At 46.5% G+C, this 22,109-nt stretch overlaps 1 long non-coding RNA gene across 1 annotated transcript in view; it reads left to right on the plus strand.

The window, feature by feature from the left end:
• LOC127048499 (uncharacterized) overlaps positions 1-22,109 on the plus strand; it is a 60,572-nt gene that overhangs the window by 31,548 nt on the left and 6,915 nt on the right. Inside the window, exon 2 of the long non-coding RNA XR_007773696.1 lies at positions 21,632-21,729. This is a non-coding gene — a long non-coding RNA (uncharacterized LOC127048499). The remainder of the gene's footprint in view (positions 1-21,631; positions 21,730-22,109) is intronic.

Below are 22,109 nucleotides of genomic sequence, written 5' to 3' on the forward strand. Positions count from 1 at the left end.
AGGAAACAGCAGGTGAAAGCAGGAGCTTAGATACACACAATGGAAATGGCCCAAAGAAAGAGACTGAATCATCAAATGTATTTGAACAGAGTGGGGCTAAAATAACACCATTTAGCTGCGTGTGCATGCTGAGGCTCTCTGAATCATGCAAAGCAAAAGGCTGGGTTTTGTTTTTTGGGGGGTGGGGGGTTAAGCATTTTATTTTCTGGATTTTATTCAGAGCTCACAACTCAGGGCAAAACTCGGACCTGGACCTAATTCTGGTCTCCCAGGCTGCACTGCTTGTACTTTCCAGTGACTCCAGGGGACTTGTTTTGCAGTACTGCACGGGAAGTAGGTGCACCTCCTAGACTAAGGCTCAGGGTCTAGTTCCACAGTGATGTGAATGGGAGTCACAGTGGAAGTATAACCTGGTCAGTTAGCAGGTGCACAGGCTGTGTATGTGGGAAAGACATGATGACACTTCAGCTGCTTCAGTAGGTGCTTGAAGCCACTGTAACTGCCATGCCACAGCCTGGCAGAGCAGGGAAAGCCAATTAGAGGGGACATAAGACAATGCTACCAAGTCTCCATGCTCACTGCCAAGAGCTCCCACTGTTGTATGGCAGCAGAAAGACCACCTAGTTCCTCCTATGAATTGCCCTCATCCATTTCCAGCTGGTTCCAATAGAAACACATGCAAGGGGGCAGCCAGCAGCTGCCTGGGGGATACCAGGTGTCCTGGACCTCTTTTGCCAGACATCCACAGATGTAGGCAGTGAGCAAAGAGGCAGGGCATCATGAAGCTGGCAGAGAGAAGAGTTAACAGAGGCTTGTGGGGTGTGGAGTGGAGGGTAAGAGAAAGTCAGTGTGGGGCAGGGTGAATTCTTCGTGTGGGTGGTGAAAGGAGCACGACCTTGGAAATGGGGCACTTCAGAGATGGAGGAGGCTTTGAATTCAGGCATGGGGGCTTTTTTGAATATTGTTACTCCTGAGCCACTGACTGCCAAGTGGGCAGGAGATGTCAGGGAAGCTGATGGAGTCATGGATCCATAGTTGCCAGGGGGCAGGCCACTGGCCCTGGGGCCATGCTGCCCCTGGGGGCCCAGCAGGGAATGTCGATACCTCCGATGGGTGGCCCTAGCCTGCGGGCAGGGTCTTCCTCCTTGCCGTCGAAGTCAAAGGAGGGGGAGACTTGTCTGGGGGAGCAGGATAGTGGCTGCAGACCTCCACTGAGGGTCTGTATGAGGGCAATGGCTCTCAGTGCCGGGATCCCGGTGACCAGTGGCGGTGTTCAGCAGATCAGCGATGGTACCCCAGTGACTGACACCTTACGCTTTGAGAGCGGGGCCGCGCTGTAGATCGGGAGTGAGAAGACCATTGTGTCGGAGACCGTTATTGCAGACGCAGGGAACCATACTGGCAATTCGGCTCCGGGGACCAGTGTCTCAACCCTCAGGAACGGTGCCATGAGCTGGGAGAGCAGCTCTGGTGCTCCCAGCACTGGGGCTCTGGGGACTAGTTTTGCACCCCTGCTGGTCTACGCCAGACCACTGGCGATTGACACCTATAGCCTGAGGAGTGCTACCTAGAGTCCGGGGACTGATGCCAGGAATTGTCAGGTAAGCTGACCCACATCTCAGGGCTGGTAGCGCTGCTCAGGCCAGTGCTGACAGGGCACCTGCTGTGGCGAGGAGCAGTGCCGCAGTGATGGAGATCTCTGTAAGGGTCCCAAGGCAGGTATACCCCTCGAACGAGGCATATCAGCAGTCGGCATGGGCAGCACAGGAAGGGACAGTACGTCCTCAGCAGCTGAGTGCCTTTTCTGCTTCCTAGGGTGGCGGACGGCTCTTGGAGTAGGTTCGACCACTTAGCGGAGTTGGAGCCTGGCCACTGTCTGGAGGAGAAGAGCTGCCTCATGTGGGTCTTTGCTCTCTTCCAGCTCTCTCCTTTCCTTTATAGGATGTAGGAGAACATCTTCTGGCCTTTCTTTGCTTATTAGCCAGTACCGGGGATGGGTCTGAGATCGGTGCCAGCATGCTCTGCACTGAGGCCACGGTGCTCAGAGCAGAGTCCAATCTGGTCAGCTCTGAGGCTGGTGCGAGGGCTGATTCTATAAGGAGTGCTTGGAGGCGAATGTCTCGCTCCTTTTTGGTCTGCAGTCTGAAGCTCTTGCAAATATGACACTTGTCGCTAATGTGGGTTTCCCCTAAACACTTTGGACCGCTTCTCTGGGGATCACTGACTGGCATGGGTTTCTTATAACAGTCACAAGAACTGGGTCATGTCCCGTCCCTAGGATAAGTCCCACTTGGGTCTAACAAACTATTACTAACTCTAACGCTAAACTATATACAAAAAGTTTGCAAGTAGACCCAGTTGAGAGAAGCAAGCTTGCTGAGGCAAGGAGATGTTCCAGTACCGTCATTGACGGCAACAAGGTACTGAAAGAGGGGGCAGCCAGTGCACCTCTTATACCAGTGCACATGTGAGCCACTCCAGAGGGTGCTAGAGCCAGTCCCCTAGAGACACCACTGAGGGGAAAACGTCCAGCATGAGTGCACGTGGAAAGCACACAGACCTACAATGGAATGGACATGAGTAAGCACTCAAAGAAAAACCAGTGATTGTTTCCTTCTGAGTAATGGCATTTTGTGAGCTATATGTAGAACTGTCTTTTTGCTGAGTCATGGTGGTGTGCAGCCCCATTCTTATAGCAATGCCTCTCCACACTAATTCAATAACCCAGACTGATTACAGAGCTGTTCTTCCTATTTCCTTAGATTGTATAGGGGTTTCAGTAAGCAGCAATGTACATTTTCATGGTTCAGGAAGTTCTCTTGACATTTGACAACTGAAAGGAAATTGCATTTTCTCCCAGCTGTAAAAGTTCTACAGCAATGGAGGATGAGAAATTTATATTCAATCCTAACTCACGTTAATCAAAGGAAGGAGCCTGAACATTCCATATGAAAAGACAGGCTGGGAGAACGTTCCCAATGTCCAGATTCTCATTAGAAGGCCCTAGTGCTTCCACTGTGTTGTAATAGGGGAAAGACTCTCAAATGACTGAGGGGGGATGGGTGCACAAAGTGGGGGAGAGGTCTGGAGAAGAGAAGGTCACACTAATGAGGCAGACAGCATCGCGGCATCAGCATGTGTTTGAGCAGCGGGAAGGAGAGCAAGGAAAGCATGGGTCTTGCTGATCATACAGAGAAATGAGCAACAGCACTAGTGGAAAGATTGACTGATTTCAATGGGCCAGAAGGAGGAGGAGCAGTTGAAGATGAGTCGATTCTATACCATGTGCATCACCAAAGCATCTGAGTCCCTTCCAGTCATGCATTAATAACGTGACTGCACATCTGTCAGGGGTTGTTTTTTCTGTCATTCTCTCTCCAGAGGGAGAAGTGTATCCAGTGTCTTGTTTTGGTTGGGTGTGTCATTTTGAAATATAAATCTGCCTGCTGCTGCTCTGTGTTTACATTAGAGAAGGCAAGGCTGTCAAGGTGCTGCTTTAGGAAAACGGGTTCTCAATCTCGTGCACAGGCTGCCCTACTGTAGCCTTACTATTTCGTTGCCACGAGGCTAGAAAAGGAAAAGAAAAAAAAAAGCTGCTTGTTGGACTCCCTGGCATGGGAGGCTGAACCCTTTGCTTGTCTGTTCCCTCTCAGGCAGCAAAGAGAAGAAAAGAGGTGGCGGGGGGGACCTCCCTGGCTTTCAAGCAGCCAAAGGGAAAAATCTGTCCTTTTAAAATCCTGAGGTCTGTGCTTCTGGTTCTAAATGATTCCACCACTCTGATGCCACCTCAAGGCTCTTCCCCCCTCTGGCACTTCGAGTGTGTGTAAGGGGGCAATAATTTTAAAAATTAATACTGGCCACTCTAGGCTTGTATTAAACTCCAAACTTATCTCAGTTTTTCTCTGACTTTGTGTCAAGATTCCTTCCCCACTCTGAACTTTAGAGTACAGATGTGGGGGACCTGCATGAGAAGCTCTAAGCTCAATTAACAGCTTAGGTCTGGTCTGGCTGCCACCAGTCGCAAGCACTACTTTCCTTCCCTGGGTAGCCTTGAGAGACATCACCAGTTTCCTGGTGAACACAGATCCAAACCCCTTGGATCTTAAAACAAGGAGAAATTAACCATCCCCCCTCCTTTCTCTCACCAACTCCTGGTGGATCCAGATCCAACCCCCTTGGATCTAAAAACAAGGAAAAATCAATCAGGTATTAAAAAAAAGGCTTTTAATTAAAGAAAAGAAAGGTAAAAGAAAACTCTCTGGGAGAGATTAGCATACCAGCTACTGTCACAGACAACAGATTCCAAACACAGAGGATGTTCCCCTGGGCAAAAACTTAGTTACACAAAAAAAAACCCAAATACCCAATTTGACTATTCCTCTAATTGCACAAGACAAGTTACAAAGAAATAAACATAAACCTATGTATTTCCTTCACTAATACTCACTACTTAATAAGAGGCTGAATTCTGGAGCTTTCCCACTCAGGTCAAAGTGAAACTGACTAAACAAAGGAAACTTCCCTCCTTCCTTTTGAAACATCTTGTTCCCTCATTGGTTCCTCTGGTCAGGTGTCAGCTAGGCTAGGTGAACTTCTTAACCCTTTACAGGTAACAGAGGCATTAACCCTTAACTATCTGTTTATGACACGCCCCCCAAATCTCAGATAGTATTGAACCACACTGGCAGTGATTTCTTCCTAGAACTTTAGAATAAACAGATTAATAAAACACATACACCTTCACATATACTACTAATTATGGAAAACTACAAGATTTTTCACATCTCAAGGACAATTTTAACCTTGGGAAACTTTCACGGGAGAGTGCATCAGCTTCTTTGTTAGAAGCTCCTGAAATGTGTTGAATTTCAAAATCAAAATCTTGGAGAGCTAAACTCCATCGAAGCAGCTAAACTCCATCTAAGTCTGTTGTTTCCCTTGGCAGTATGAAGCCACTTTAGCGCAGCATGGTTGGTTTGTAGCTGGAAACACTGTCCCCAAACATATGGGTGTAGCTTTTCCAGGGCATACACAATGGCGTAGCATTCTTTTTCACTGATTTGACCAGTGGCTTTCCCTCTCAGACAGTTTTTTGCTGAGAAACACGACAGGATGGAAGTTGTGATCCGGTCCTTCCTGCATTAAAACTGCTCCTACACCATGCTCAGATGCATCTATGGTTACTAGGAATGGTTTACCAAAGTCTGGGACCCTTAGCACAGGGTCAGACATGAGTGTCGCCTTAAGCTAGTTAAAGGCCTTCTGACACTTATCAGTCCACTTAACTGCATTTGGCTGTGTCTTTCTAGTCAGGTCTGTCAGTGGGGCAGCAATTTCACTGTAGTGTGATACAAATCGCCTGTAATATCCAGCCAAACCGTCATTTTTTCCTTCATGGTAGACACCTTCAGGCCACTCAGCATCATCTTCTCCCTGGGCTGTAAACTGACAAACCTGTAAGTCTCTGGAATAAAAGGGCTTGAGAGAATTAACATGGTACACTCTGGGCTTTAGGGAGGAATTGGGAAATGTTATGAGGTAGTTAACAGCTCCTAGGCGCTCTTGGACCGTGAATGGCCCTTCCAATGATGCTTCCATCTTATGGGCCTGTTGCGCCTTCAAGACCATAACCTGGTCTCCGACCTTGAAGGAACGTTTCTGGTATGTCTGTCATACCAGGCCTTTTGCTCTTCCTGAGCATCCTTTAGGTTTTCTTTAGCAAGGGCTAAAGAGTGTCTGAGGGTGTTTTGTAGGTTGCTTACAAAGTCTAGATTGTTAGTTCCTGGAGAAGGCATAAACCCCTCCCGTTGCTGCTTCACCAACTGTAATGGCCCATCAACCTCGTGACCATACACAAGTTTGAATGCTGAAAACTCTAAACTGGGATGTGGTACAGCCCTGTAGGCAAAAAGAAACTGCTGCAACACTAGGTCCCAGTCATTGGAGTGTTCATTGACGAATTTACATATCATGGCCCCCAAAGTTCCATTAAACCTCTCCACCAGGCCATTAGTTTGATGGTGGTAAGGGGTGGCAACCAAGTGATTCACCCCATGAGCTTCCCACAGGTTTATCATGGTCCTTGCCAGGAAATTAGTTCCTGAATCGGTAAGCATGTCGGAGGGCCAACCTACCCTGGCAAAAATGTCTGCTAAGGCCTGGCACACAGTCTTAGCCCTCGTGTTGCTTAAGGGTACTGCTTCTGGCCATAGGGTGGCAAAATCCATGAAAGTTAGTATGTATTGTTTTCCTCTGGGCATCTTTTTTGGGAAAGGACCCAGAATAGCCACAGCTACTGGCTGAAATGGGACCTCAATTATGGGGAGTGGCTGGAGAGGGGCTTTGATCTGGTCTTAGGGCTTTCCCACTTGTTGACACACCTCACAAGACCGGACATAATTAGCAACATCCTTGCCCATTCCCTCCCAATGGAAGGACTTCCCCAACTTGTTTTTGGTTTTGTTTGAACTACCAACTGTCTTTGAGGATGCCAGTCTTTCTGGTGTCCACCAAAAAGAGTCTCCTTGTATAAAAGTCCTTGTTCTACAACATCCGGGATGGGTTAGAAGAGCTGAGAGGCGGTGGGGTGCTCCGTGCCTCCACCCAAGCTTTCTGAAGGCTGTCATCTGCTTTCTGCTCAGCGTGGAACTGTTTCCTTGATGCTGGAGACATCCTTAGATTGTGGACTTGGGCTTGGTCCCTCTGGAAGCAATGTAGGTGATGAGGTTGTTTTTGTTGATTGTGAACCGCTCTCCGCTGGTGCACTATGTGATATTTTAGGCTCTGGCTGAGCCTCTTGGGTAGGGCTGTTTGCAGCTTTTGCCAGTTTAGGCCCACCGGTGCCTTCTGGCATTGCAGTTGTAGATGGGTTTGCAAGTGATGGAGTTAGTGCTGGCAACGGTTCTGGTGTTGGTTGCTTTGCCAGTTCCAGTACTGGGACTGGATTTACTATGTCTGTAGCCTTTGTGGGTAGAAGATCCGGTTCCACCACCTTTGTTTGGGTCTCTGGTAACACAGACGGGGCCCTGGTGGACGGCTCAGGAACAGGGATGGGTGTGGAATCTTGCCTGGCTTGGCTGCATGTAACCATTCCCACTCGCTTGGCCCGCTTTACATGGTTGGCCAAGTCTTCCCCCAGTAGCATGGGGATGGGACAATTGTCATGGACTGCAAAAGTCCACATTTCAGACCAGCCCTTGTACTGGACAGGCAACTCAGCTGGAGGCAAGTTTAAAGATTTTGACATGAATGGGTGAATTGTCACGTGGGCCTTTGGGTTGATGAATTGGGGATTCACTAAGGATTGGTGGATAACTGACACTTCTGCCCCAGTGTCTCTTTACGCGATAACCTTTTTTTCGCCCACTTTTAAGCTTTTGCTTCGCTTCGAGGTTATTTGAGAGGCATCTGGGCCTGGGGATCTTTGGTGTGATTGTGGTGTAATGAACTGTAATCGGCTGGGGTTTTGGGGGCAGTGGACCTTTTCATTACATTTCCAGTTCATTACATTTAAAACATGGCCCAGCTGACTGGTCACTGGGCCAAGGTGGGTTGCTGGAGACTGGTGAGGTGGGACAATAAGGTGTCTGGGGCTTTCCTTGGGTTGTAGGTGGGGCCTTGGGTTGCCCCCGGTGATAGGATTTGGTTTCGGTTTGCCCCCTCTGATATTTGCTTCAATTGCTAGTAGTTTTTTTCTCTTTTTCCACTTCCACCTATTTGGCTCCAACCTCCCCCACCTCGGTTACAGTTTTGGGCTTCCCATCTAGGATGTACCTTTTTATTTTCTCTTTAAGAACTGTTCCATTTGCATCAGGAGGGACAGCTCTTCCAGATATTCAGCACTTGCTCCTGATATCCAGGCATCCCAATTCTTTCCAATGTGGTAGGCGTCTCGGGTAAATGACACATCTGGTTTCCACCTTAGGGCTCTGAACCGCTGACGAGCATGCTCAGGTGTTAGCCCCATTCTGATTCTGGCCTTGGTTTGAAAAAGTTTATAATTGTTCATGCGTTCCTTAGGCATTTCAGCCGCCACCTTTGCTTAGGGTCCACTGAGCTGTGGCCTCAGCTCTATCATGTACTGGTCTGTAGATATGCTGTACCCAAGGCAGGTCCTTTCAAAAATTTTTAAGAAGGCCTCAGTATCATCACCTGCCTTGTAGGTGGGGAATTTTCTGGGATGGGAAGTGGTACCTGGAGAAGCGTTGTTAGGGTTGGCTGGTGCATCCTGTTTAGCCCTTGCTAATTCCAGTTCATGCTTTCTCTCTCTTTCCCTCTCCTCCATCTCTTTTTTTTTTTGCCTCCATCTCTTTGTGTTTCTCCTCCATAGCTCTTTTGTGGGCATTTTCTTTGCCTTTTTCTTTTTTTTCCCCTTTCCTCCATAACTCTTTTGTGTGCAGCCTCAGCCCTGGAGTTTGGCTAATTTTAGCTGCTGTTGTATGTTTTATTTTCTTTGCCTGTCATTTTCGCCCTGGTCTACCTTAGCTATCTGGGTGGGGGGTGGGGGTGGGGAAACAGCTTGGAATCTTTGGTTACTGTAATGTGACTCTTTAGAAAAAAACAAGTAAAACACGTTTTTGTTACTTGCCTTGGCAATATGTTAATGACCCTCCAGTGATCACAGCTGGAGCTTCCCTTTTAATAAAAAGCCCTCTGTTAGAATCTCTTATTTCTTTCCCTTCAGTGTATCTCTCCTTCACTGCTTCCACAGCATCTCAAAGGAGGAAAAAAATCTGGCTTTTGGTTTCTAAAAAATCCCAAATCTGCCACCATTTCAAGGTTCCTTCCCCACTCTAAACTTTAGGGTACAGATGTGAGGGACCAGCATGAGAATCTCTAAGCTCAATTAATAGCTTAGATCTGGTCCAGCTGCCACCACTCGCAAGCACTACTTTCCTTCCCTGAGTAGCCTTGAGAGACTTCACCAATTTCCTGGTGAACACAGATCCAAACCCCTTGGATCTTAAAACAAGGAGAAATTAACCATCCCCTCTCCTTTCTCTCACCAACTCCTGGTGGATCCAGATCCAACCCCCTTGGATCTAAAAACAAGGAAAAATCAACCAGGTATAAAAAAAGGCTTTTAATTAAAGAAAAGAAAAGTAAAAGAAAACCCTCTGGGAGAGATTAGCATAGCAGCTACTCTTACAGACAACAGATGTCAAACACAGAGGATGTTCCCCTGGGCAAAAACTTAGTTACACAAAAAAAAATACCCAATTTGACTATTCCTCTAATTGCACAAGACAGGTTACAAAGAAATAAACATAAACCTATGTATTTCCTTCACTAATACTCACTACTTAATAAGAGGCTGAATTCTGGAGCTTTCCCACTCCAGTCAAAGTGAAACTGACTAAGCAAAGGAAACTTCCTTCCTTCCTTTTGAAACATCTTGTTCCCTCATTGGTTCCTCTGGTCAGGTGTCAGCTAGGCTAGGTGAACTTCTTAACTCTTTACAGGTAACAGAGGCATTAATCCTTAACTATCTGTTTATGACACCTTGGCTTGGTAAACACTGCCACCACCCAAATGAAAAACTGCCTCTTGCAAATCCTGGAAAAACTCACTTGGGAAGTTTTCCTTGAGGCCCCTCAGTTTTGCCACCCCTCCCTCGGGGAAGCAGAGAGAAAAAAACCGGAGGGGAAACCCATTTGTTGCCACCAGCTAATTGAAAAACATATGCACAGATCTTTTAAGATACAAAACCAATCAGGTTCTTAAAAAAGATAAATTTTATTAAAAACAAAAAGAAAGAAAATACATCTGGAACTTAGACTTTTGCTAGATTTTAAAAGAGCAATTCCAAAAATTAAGTACCCAAACTAGCTTTCTTGGGGGTTCAGCTTAAAGGTTACAAGCAAACAAAAGCATCTGGGGTTAGCACAGAGGAGTCCACAAGCCTTACAGAAAATAATATAAGTAACTCTAATTGTGTGTATCTAAACATTCCCTGTCTCAATGAATCCTCCTAGGTATGGATGATGAATTTTCACACCTAGTTCAAACTTTACACAGCATTCCAGCTGCCCCATCTCTTCAGCCCAGAGAGAACAGAGAGCCAAAGGGAAAGCTTTTTTCCCATTTTAAAAAGTTCTAGCCTTCCCATTGGCTCTTTTGGTCAGGTGTTTACCTGGAGGACTTTTTAACCCTTTACAAGTAAAGCAAGCAGCCACCAAGGGGGACTTTATAGCTAACTGGCTGGCTGTCCATAAAAGGGAGCTCCACCTCCTCATCTATCACTATCATGAACAGATAGTTAAGGGTTAATAAAACAAGAGTACTCCATGTCTCTTTTGCCTGTAAAGGGTTAACAAGTTCAGTGAGCCTGGCTGTCACCTGACCAGAGGACCAATCAGGGGACAGGATACTTTCAAATCTTGAGGGAGGGAAGTTTTTGTGTGTGCTGTTAGATTTTGGTGGTTGTTCTCTCTGGGTTCTTAGAGTGACCAGACGTGCAACCAGGTTTCTCTCCAATCTCTCCAATACAGGCTCTTATAAATTCAGAATAGTGAGTACTAGGTAGATAAGGCTAGTTAGGTTATGTTTGTTGTCTTTATTTGCAAATGTGTATTTGGCTGGAAGGAGTTCAAATTTGTATTTTACTGAAAGGATTTTACTTTGTACTTGTATACTTAGGCTGGGAGGGTATTCCCAGTGTCTATAGCTGAGAGACCCTGTACCTATTCCATTTTAAATTTACAAAGATAATTTTTACTGTTTTTCTGTCTTTAATTAAAAGCTTTTCATATTTAAGAACCTGATTGTTTGTTTTCATTCTGCTGTGAGACCCCAGGGGACGGGGTCTGGATTCACCAGGGAATTGGTGGGGAGAAAGGAGGGAAAGGGGAGAGAGAGGTTAATTTCTCTCTGTGTCAGGATTACTTTTTCTCTCAGGGAGAGTCTGGGAGGGGGAGAGAGAAGGAGAGGGGAAGGTGAATTTTCCTCTCTGTTTAAAGATTCAAGGAGTTTGAATCACAGTGATCTTCCAGGGTAACCCAGGGAGAGGAAGCCTGAGAGAGGCAATGGTGAGGGAAAGGGTTTACTTTCCTTGTGTTAAGATCCAGAGGGACTGGGTCTTGGGGGTCCCCGGGCAAGGTTTTGGGGGGACCAGAGTGTACCAGGCACTGGAATTCCTGGTTGGTGGCAGCGCTACAAGTACTAAGCTGATAATTGAGCTTAGAGGAATTCATGCTGGTACCTCATCTTTTAGATGCTAAGGTTCAGAGTGGGAAATTATACCATGACAATCACAAAGGCCAAAGAAATATACCTTGCACTTAGAGCAGAAAGTGGTGGGGTTTGTAATGGTCCCTAGTTACTCTGAAGTTGGAGGCTGTCAGGATAGTGCAATGGTCAGTGGAAAGTGGATGCAGGAAGGGGATGGAGAAGCCAGGAGAAAAGGTCAGATTTGGACCTGTCAGATTAAATCCTTAGCTACACCTGAACTGCACACAGAGCAAGTGAGAGTGTGTGCAAGCACAGGTAGCAATAAAGCTCCCCTCTGCACTTCAGCCACGTGCAGGTCAGAGGTCTGTGTTAGAGCTGGGTCAGCAAACTGAAAACATCAGAACAACTGTTCAATTCCGAAAAGTCTGTTTCAGGCCAGCAAAGTTTGTGTGTCTGCATATATTCCCCTCCGTAACCTTTAGCCCAGCAGATGGGACACTTGTCTGGGATGTGAGAGAGCCACGTTTAAATCCCAACTCCAGGGCAGCAACTCAAACTCAGCTCTCCACTCCACCAGCTGAGCAGTCTAACTACAGGCCTATAACATTCTTAATTACAGCTGCATGCAAATTCCAACTACAAGCGGCATCCAGAAACCTTGGTGGAATTTCTGGAAGGCAAGATGGGATCTGTTCCAACCTGAATTGGAATCTCTTGCAGGTCGAACATACCATTTACCAAGCTTTCTGAGATAAAGTTCTGGCCACTGTAAAGAAATCTATACCTCAGGAATTTTGTCAACAATTCACTCCTGGATGGCCATCCGATGCAACCAGTCTATATCAGGAATTTAAATCTGCCAAGAACAAACAGGTATTTTTTGACAAAAGTAGAGACCCTTTTTCACCTTGTAGACCAAACCAGGCAAGCTTGTTGGAAAGAAATGGTTTCCAGATTGAATTTCATGCACTCCAGTCACAAAGCCTGGCAAACTATTAAGAGACTGAGCGGAGATGCTAGTCTGGGCAAGACGGAATACCCTGTCGCAGGAAACTCCGTGGCATACCAGCTCGTGGCCAATGGCAGAGCTCCTAATCAAAATACAATTTTCAGCAGCACAGTTAAAATGTTGGCTGCTGAGAGATAGACGGCACTGAGTGTGGACACAACCCTGAGGCTCTTTTTACTGAGCTAGAGCTTGACGTGGTTATGCATCAGTTGCAGCCCACCCAGGCTCCTGGTCTGGATAACATCCACACAAAGTTTGTCTCACTTTGGGACAATCTTGACAAGTTGGCTGCTTTGACTCCTGAAGTGGTGTGCCCAGGACTGTGGCATCACAAAAGTCTCATGCAGAGCAAAGGTAATAGCTGTTCCCAAACCAGGGAAACCATTGTCAGACCCAAAGGGCTACTGACTACTTTCTCCACCATGAGTACCTACAAGCTGACGGAGAGACTACTCCTGCTGTGGGTTAATGAGGTACCTGATCCTCAGCTTCCTTGCCTTCAGGCTGGATTCAGGAGGGGATGATGCACCCAGGATCAGGCACTATCTCTCACTCAAGACATAGAAAATGCATTTGAGTTAGTGTCGTAGGCTGCTGTGAGATCAATGACCTATGTGGCACTGTGGGCCAATTGCAAAGGTGCTGCAAGTTACTTCTTGAAGGCTGATGGTGTGATTCATCTGAGAAAGTGGGTATTCACCCACGAAAGCTCATGCTCCAAAATGTCTGTTAGTCTATAAGGTGCCACAGGATTCTTTGCTGCTTTATCTGAGAAATGGTTTGTAACTGACGCTTCATCCTGCAAGTCAGGGAGAAAATCAGTTGGCCCTCCCCAAGGATCAGTGCTGGCTTCCCTTTGTTCAATATGGACACACATGACCTTCCTGAAATGCAGGTTAAGGAGTATGTGTATGCTGACGACATCTCTATTGCTGACTCTGGAAAGCACTTGCACTGGATGGAAGGGAATCTCAGCCAAGATATAGGTAGTTTGATCACTTACTTCCAGCAATGGAGACAGTGGCAATCAATTACCCATTGACTCTTCCCTATCTGTGTACAAGGTCAGTTAGTGTCACTCCAACAAGGTGTCACATAATTGGGAGTAAAACTTGACTGTTGCCTTACATACTACTTGTCACAATTCAGAGCCACTACATCTGTATTCCCCTTCCATGGTCCACTGAGGGCACTCACACTCAGGCATCTGGCTCCCCAGCCTATACCTTTCTGGGGGGAAACATGCAACCCTCTCCACTCCCTTCCCTGGGGTATTTTCAGGCTGCACAGTTTCCTGCCTGCACTGTAATTCCCTGGCAAGTCAGATGACCTAAGGAGGCCTGCTTTGCTTTCTCCTCAGAGGCTAACAGCATGTTCGCCCTAGCTAAGTTACTGCATAGCTCTAGCTAAGCAAACTCTATCTAGTCTATTCTTAAGGCAAAAGCATTACAGAGAAGACACATTAAAATGTATGCACATCCTAATAAGCTCACCAGAGATCATCCCCTGACTTCAACAAGGGCTGTGGCAGGTAACCAGTCCTTCAGTCCCCAGCAAGGGAGTTTTCTGCTATCACAAGTTCATAACAGCTGTCAGCTCAGAACAGGCACCCTCATGAATCTCTGATTTTTTTCTCCTTTGCAGTGCTTGAGACTTTGAGCCATAGAGACCATGAGTAGATAAACTATCAGACAGTGGGGTTCTCCTCAAGGTAGCTTAAAAAGGTTGGATTCAGAGGTGCGAAATTGACATTGCCCAGGTATTTCATAGGAACCCCCTTAACTTTATTTATCCCAGAAGTTCCTTATCTGGCCCATTGTTTTAAAATAGCCCTTGGAAGCTCACATTTCAGCATTTTACATTAGTCATTTCCCCTTCCTAGACATGTTACATACACTCCCATAATAATACATAAACCTTTGCAGTTGTAATTCAATGAACTCCTAACACACTCAAGCTTAAGTCAATAAGGTTTAATATTTCAATAAGGTTTGTCCAGGAAATTGCAGGCAATCACCATGTCTGTCATACCAGCCTCTCCTGGAACACCTGAAAATGAAGATCTCTTCCCATTCCTCCCTGATGTAAAAACTATTGGGAGCCTCTGGGGAGCAGAGCCTTTGGGTCTTCATACATCTGCCCTGGTTTGGTTGCGGGCACAGCCGCCACACTCAGTTTGTTGACATATTAGTGGCTGCTTGAATTATACACTAATCTCCAGGCTGCATGTGCTACCACACAGAGATCCAACAGACCTGCTATACGGTGCTATTACTGTCAAGTTTGCTTGGAGAGCACTGACCAATGAAACCAACCTATGATGTCTGGCTGACTGTTACCCAGTTCTCAGACCAGAAACAACACACAGTGCCCACTCATAGGTCTGATTGCTTTCAAGGGAGGAATCCCACCCCTGCAGACAGGGACGTGACGCCATGGCTGACCTCGGCACCCCTTTGCTATCTGGACAAGAGCGCTTCTGGCCCTTCACAGGGTGACTGATTCCAAGGCCAGAATGGATCATCTAGTGTGACCCTGTCTATAGCACAGGCCAGAGACCTGCCAAGAAATAATTCCTAGAGCAGATCTGTTAGAAAATCCTCCCAACTAGATTTAAACATTGTCAGTGAGGGAGAATCCGCCAGCCTGGTAAATTGTTCCAGTGGCTAATTTACCCTCCCTGTTAAAAAAAAGAGTGAGAGTGACTGTATGGCCTGGTGAGTCAGGCACTCACCTGGAAAGCAGGAGCTATGGAATCAATTTCCTCCTCTGAATCACACAGAGAGAGGATCTGAATTCACACCACCTCGGTGAAAACCTTAAGCACCAGGCCATAGAGTTCCACCTGGTCCATACTAAAAAGTTAAGTCAGCCCAGCTACACCACTCAAGGGTGTGACAAATCAGTAGTTAAGCCAACCTAGCGCACCACCTCTCAGGGAGCTGGATTATCTGTGCGGGTGGGAGAACCCTCCTGTCTACACTGCAGTGATGCTGCTGGAGCATTTCAAGTGCAGACAAGACCCGAATCTCCCTTTTTGGCCCAATATATTTAAGTATTTATGCAAAGTAGAGCACCTACAACAGGCAGGATCAAGAGCAACCCATCCCAGAATAACCTGGTGGTTCAGCTACTTTCCCAGGACAGTGGAAATCTGAGCGCAAGTCCCTGGCCTGCTGTGCGGCTTCACACCTGGGTCTCCCTACAAGGCAAGTGTCCTATGCTCTGGGCTAAAGATCGTAAGAGCCGGGAGGGGAGGGAATCATTTTTCCATGCTAGCACACTTTATCCAAGTCAAAACTAATGGGGCAAATCTGCAACTAATTTCAGTTTGGCTGAATATTCATCTGAAAAATGTTGCCCAGCTCTAGTCTGGTTCCTCTACCAGCCCAAGGAATCTTCTGACTTACGCTGACCACTAATATCATCCAGGGGCTAACACCACAGCTGTAGTGGGTTTAGCAAAGGGGTAGCCTGAGCATGTCCACTTTCTTCTTGCCACAGCATCTTTTCTCTACTGTGCTGCAGGGCGAAGGAGCAACCTAAGAGCTCTGTGGGCTGGAGGTAGGGTGACCAGATGTCCCAATTTTACAGGGACAGTCCAGATTTTTCACATTTTCTGTCTGGTCACACTAGCTGGAGGCCAGAGGAAGATGATCCTTCTGGAGTGGATACAGGGACAGCTCCAGGCACCAGCATGCCAAGCGCGTGCCTGGGGCGGCAAGCCACAGGGGGCTCTGTGCCGGTCGCCGCGAGGGTGGCAGGCAGGTTGCCTTTGGCATCATGCCTGAGGAGGGTCTGCTAGTCCTGCGGCTTACGCGGACCTCCCGCAGGCGTGCCGCGGAATCCGCGGGACCGGGGACCTCCCACAGGCAAGCCACCGAAGGCAGCCTGCCTGCCTTGCTTGGGGCTGCAAAATACCTAGAGCTGCCCCTGGGTGGATAGGCTGGCTTTTGGGGCCGGATTGCACTGCTGGTGCAGCACAAAGCTCTGATAGGGAGTAAACAAAGCAGGAAGTGTACTGAACATCTCCAGAAAGCTCTGTGGTTTACTGATGTGTATCATGTCAGATCAAGGGCAGTTTTGATTTAACATACCTTCAGCCTTTGCTTAGAGACTCCCCTGACCTCATGGGATGAGCTAATAGCTCTGTAAAGAGCTCTTCCACTATAGCTTTTCTGATCCTGTAGAAGGCATTTTAGGTTTCCCCCCCGTTTAAAAGTCCCCTTTAGAGTCCTTTATTCCATAACAGACCTGGATGCAAGATAGCCATGACCTATGGTTTCTTTAACACTGCCTCTCTGCATGCTCAGTAAAGATCTCTTTCCTACAACTCTGTCTGCAAGTCGCATCACTTATTGCTAATGAAACATGGTAGCAGGGATTTGTCTCTAAGAAGCTCCAGGCAGAGCAATGAGCAGTGTGACCCATGGCATACAGCCTGAAGACCCCAGCCAGACACCTGGACTTTGCAGACAGTAATCTAGTGGAACCAGTGGAGGCAGGAATTGGAACTGTGCACTTAAGTCATCCATTTAATTTCATGTACCATGTGCTGGGTAATAACATGACAGACCTCCCTGCTTGTAAAATTAAAGTGGTTCTTTATGAAGAGAACTATTTCAGAGCTGCTGCATTTGGGCCTCCTCCTAATTCTTCCCTCCTGCAACTTGCACTCTTCCCTCCAAGGTCCATGCAGGTTGCTGCATCACCATGCAGGAGGAAGAGAGCAGGAAAGTAAAACTTTTATTTTATCTCATCAAAGAACAAGGGGAAGAAGTAGGAGCCAGCCTGGAGCTCACCGTAGCCTCAGCAATAGAAGCTGTGTTGGGAGTGCAAGAAGGCAGGAGGGTGGCCAGGTTGCTACTAGTCATATGCAGGCCTCTCTCAAAGTGACTCTAGCCACCATGCATGCCCAACTCTGCCTGCCTGCTCCATCATTTATTGCTAACAAAACAGTAACCATAATCCTTACAGCTGCACTTTTTAATTCAATCTATAATTCTTGTATTTTCCAGAGATTAGTGCTGTTCTTTTCAATCTTGCAGCCTTGAGACTGAGACACACGCGCACCCCATTATTGTTCTCTAGTATTGTTTGAATCTGCTCTATTCAATTTTATATGGCTCAGCTCCCATTAATGAAATTATAGCTGGCTTCTTAGCCCTGGTAATAGCTGAACCAGTACACAGCTCTCCTCATGGTGCATTACCTATTAAAGAGTGATTCACTATTATTCACAGTCTTGTCAGTTCATAATTTTTAAATAACTCCCCTTTCAGTGCTTTTTAAAAGCAAATCTGTATTATTCATAACGCTGCTAAATTGATCATGATTTCTATGATTCCATGTGGAGTAATTGGCTTGATAGAATTACACTGGCCAATGCCTTTTCAGATTAGTCTAGCTTCAAAGCAACTAAAAAAACCCCAACACTTTGTGTGTCCATATAGAATGTAGGAACATTGATGTCTTGGTTGAAATAAGATGGTGGAAATATGAATGGAATTGCCCATAATACTTATTAAGAGGATGGAAAATAACAGATGGAAATTGTGATTACAGGCAAGAAATAGGAAAATGCTGCCATGTCAGCTGCTGGGTCTCCTATTAGGTGTCATTAGCCTTTATCCCGGAAACAATTTGTATCTGCTGAAAGCCTCATAAGATTGGATTTCTCCCAGTAAGATAATCACTCTTCTTCCTTATGGTTTAGGGAGCCAAAGCATACTGCAGCCTCTTTCTCTGTAGAATCAAGGCTCCTTTTCCTGGGTCCTGCAGGCTAGCTTTGGTTGATGTCCTTGCCATTCGATACAATCACATGAGCTTCCAACTACACAAAAGCCCAGCTGATTATTTTTCATTGTTTTCTATTTTCATTTGCACTTAGATTTAACAGACCCACTGCTCTGCGATGCACAGCACATGCCATTTTCTTGCTATCTCTTTTGAAGCTGAAGCAGAAATGAGACAGCCTGGCTTTCACTCCCATGGAAAGGAGCTGAGGATTTATTACCCAAGACCAGTGCTTAATTTGTAATGAAAGAGGTGCTCAAGCAATATTTTACTTTCATAACTGACACAGCAATCCCAGAGGTGCTGGGGCTATGAATTGCCAAACCCAGAGGTGCCAGAGCTCCACCCTGCCAACCCCTGGCACAAATTAAGCAATGCCCAGGACATGAGTGGCCTCTTCTGCCAAGCCGCCGCCATGGCTGGTATGGGCTGGTACAAACCAACCCTGTTTTCTATCTCCTAGAGTAAGAATGGAGTAACGGCTGCTTTCTGTCTTCTATTTCTTACTCTTTACTTTGAAAGTTGCTTAAATACTATTCTCCAAAACTTGGTATTCTCCCCAGGGAGGCTCAGGTTTGAGAGGACACCACTACATCTGGTTAAAAAATTTCTGTTAGCTGTTTTCCCATGGCGAAGGGGAACAAGCTATTCCACTATAAAGCACTATATACCAGTATCCACACTCGGGGTTGGTAGAAGTATACTGGTAGAAAATCATGCCCTAAGTGAAATGGTGAATTCAGCACAGAAACTGTGTGTAGAGCATGACGAGGACTTCCATCTGAGCACTTATAGCTTATATTACAGCAGCATGTAGTGGCTCCAGCATAGATTGTGGCAGATGCCGTGCAGTCCCTACCCCAAAGAACATACATTCTGAACAGTCATAGGAGCAGAACCAGAGGCGCAGAGAGAAATGAGGTGGTTAAAGTCACACAGAGCAGGTCAGAGCTGGGAATAGACCACAGGTCTCCTGCCTCCCTGGCCTCTCCACTAGACCATGCTGCCTAATTTAGGATGTCCGTTAATCTAAGGCCCAATGAAGTCAATGCAAAAACTCCCCATATCTTGAACAGCATCAGGAGCTGACCCTGGAGGTGCTTTCTCAAAAGCCAATTAAATATTCTCCACCATTTTCATAACTCAATGTTATTTGTTCCAACCTTTAACTCTGAGCCACACCACATCGACTTTTCAGGTCTCTCCTGTTAACTTGGATTGTTAAATCAAATTCCAAGAGAGCGGTGCCTGCCATCTCCAGCTGCACCAGCATCATTAGTAGGGAAAACTACAGTACTCAGAGGTGTTTGTGCCGGTACCTACCAGTCATACATTCCTATCTGACATGACATAAGGCGCTGCACTTTGTAGGACTGCTGGGGAAAAGAAAAGGCATTATGGTTGGAGATGTCTTAGTGTTCATGACATCAGAACTCAGTGCTTTACACTGCATTGAATCAGCTCAGTTTCCAGTTGGGGCTAATCCCTGGTTTTAACTTCAAGGAGAATCTGAGTTTCTCCTTTGGAGGGTTATTTTGTTGATGCTGCTGAAAGGCAGTGGGGTCATACACATCCCTGGGCTACCTCTGAACAGTTATTTATTCTTTCCCAAAGCCAAAGTAAAGCAGTGTGGTTTAGCAGGGAGGTGAAAACTAGAATGAGTCTTTTTAGTGAATTGCAAATGCTTCTGAGAGAGAAATAGCAACAGACAGAACTGCACATACAATAGTAGGTTTAAATATCATCAGGATTATAACACAGGCCAACTAAAACCAAGGCTGGCACTCCATCCCTACTGCACTGTGTTGTGGAAGAGACAACGTACATAAAGACAGGGAGTTAACCAGACTTTGAAATCCCTGGCCTTTGTCAGTTTGTCTCACAACCTGAACTGCATGTCTACCTGCATTCAGCATCCTTATATTGTGCAGCCAGAAAGAGAAAAATCTTTCACGTGCACTTGGAAAACTATGACATTACATCTCAGCTAGACCAGAATGCATGTGACGAAGATGTTCTGGTCCACTGATTTGTTCCAAGTGATGTATCTATGCCACTAGGCAGATGTTTTCACCACATAGTATGTCTCTATCAGTATCTCTTAATTAGGTAACTTGATAAATAAAGTATTTTGTATTGAAAAATCCTGAAACCCTCTATTGTGCAATCATGTAACTAGTCTATGTGCTTTCTTCTGCATTAAGATTGTCTGTGGTAGTCTTGCTGAGTGGCTGAGCGCTAGGGCTTTCTGTACCACATTCAGGAGACCTAGGTTGGATTGCTGGCATCGCAGGGGCATGTGCATTCCTTAGGACGTGGGCGAAGGAAGGGGTGGAATTTGAACTACTCTGCATTGTCCCCTCTGGTCAGGGTGGGAGTGGCATTTGCAGATTCTGAAGGGAACAGCCTCCAACCCTCCCTGGCAGAATAATTCTGGGAATGACATGGGGGACTTGATCGGGAGAAGAAGCCTGGTGTACCAGCCCTGTTCCTGACTGTACTGCTCTTCTCAGTCAGGTACCCAGAGTGGCCATTAATACATAAGTTATGCGGCAAAGCATCCTGTGGCACCTTATAGACTAACAGACGTTTTGGAGCATGAGCTTTCGTGGATGAATACCCACTTCCTCAGATGCATGTAGTGGAAATATCCAGGGGCAGGTATATATATGCTAGCAAGCAAGCTAGAGATAATGAGGTCAGTTCAATCAGGGAGGATGAGGCCCTGTTCTAGCAGTTGAGGTGTGAAAACCAAGAGAGGAGAAACTGGTTCTGTAGTTGGCAAGCCATTCACAGCCTTTGTTCAATCCTGAGCTGATGGTGTCAAATTTGCAGATGAACTGAAGCTCAGCAGTTTCTCTTTGAAGTCTGGTCCTGAAGTTTTTTTGCTGCAGGATGGCCACCTTAAGGTCTGCTATAGTGTAGCCAGGGAGGTTGAAGTGCTCTCCTACAGGTTTTTGTATATTGCCATTCCTAATGTCTGATTTGTGTCCATTTATCCTTTTCCGTAGAGACTGTCCAGTTTGGCCGATGTACATAGCAGAGGGGCATTGCTGGCATATGATGGCGTATATTACATTGGTGGATGTGCAGGTGAATGAACCAGTGATGGTGTGGCTGATCTGGTTAGGTCCTGTGATGGTGTCGCTGGTGTAGATATGTGGGCAGAGTTGGCATCGAGGTTTGTTGCATGGATTGGTTCCTGAGCTAGAGTTGTTATGGTGCGGTGTGCAGTTACTGGTGAGAATATGTTTCAGGTTGGCAGGTTGTCTGTGGGCAAGGACTGGCCTGCCACCCAAGGCCTGTGAAAGTGTGGGATCATTGTCCAGGATGGGTTGTAGATCCTTGATGATGCGTTGGAGGGGTTTTAGCTGGGGACTGTATGTGATGGCCAGTGGAGTCCTGTTGGTTTCTTTCTTGGGTTTGTCTTGCAGTAGGAGGCTTCTGGGTACATGTCTGGCTCTGTTGATCTGTTTCCTTATTTCCTCGTGCGGGTATTGTAGTTTTGAGAATGCTTGGTGGAGATTTTGTAGGTGTTGGTCTCTGTCTGAGGGGTTAGAGCAGATGCGGTTGTACCTCAGTGCTTGGCTGTAGACAATGGATCGTGTGATGTGTCCGGGATGGAAGCTGGAGGCATGAAGGTAGGCATAGCGGTAGGTAGGTTTTCGATATAGGGTGGTGTTAATGTGACCATCACTTATTTGCACCGTGGTGTCAAGAAAGTGGATCTCCTGTGTAGATTGGTCCAGGCTGAGGTTGATGGTGGGGTGGAAGCTGTTGAAATGGCAATATACAAAAACCTGTAGGAGAGCACTTCAACCTCCCTGGCCACACTATAGCAGACCTTAAGGTGGCCATCCTGCAGCAAAAAAACTTCAGGACCAGACTTCAAAGAGAAACTGCTGAGCTTCAGTTCATCTGCAAATTTGACACCATCAGCTCAGGATTGAACAAAGACTGTGAATGGCTTGCCAACTACAGAACCAGTTTCTCCTCTCTTGGTTTTCACACCTCAACTGCTAGAACAGGGCCTCATCCTCCCTGATTGAACTGACCTCGTTATCTCTAGCTTGCTTGCTAGCATATATATACCTGCCCCTGGATATTTCCACTACATGCATCTGAGGAAGTGGGT

Source organism: Gopherus flavomarginatus, chromosome 3 (genome assembly GCF_025201925.1).
Source record: "Gopherus flavomarginatus isolate rGopFla2 chromosome 3, rGopFla2.mat.asm, whole genome shotgun sequence".
Lineage (NCBI taxonomy): Eukaryota > Metazoa > Chordata > Testudines > Testudinidae > Gopherus > Gopherus flavomarginatus.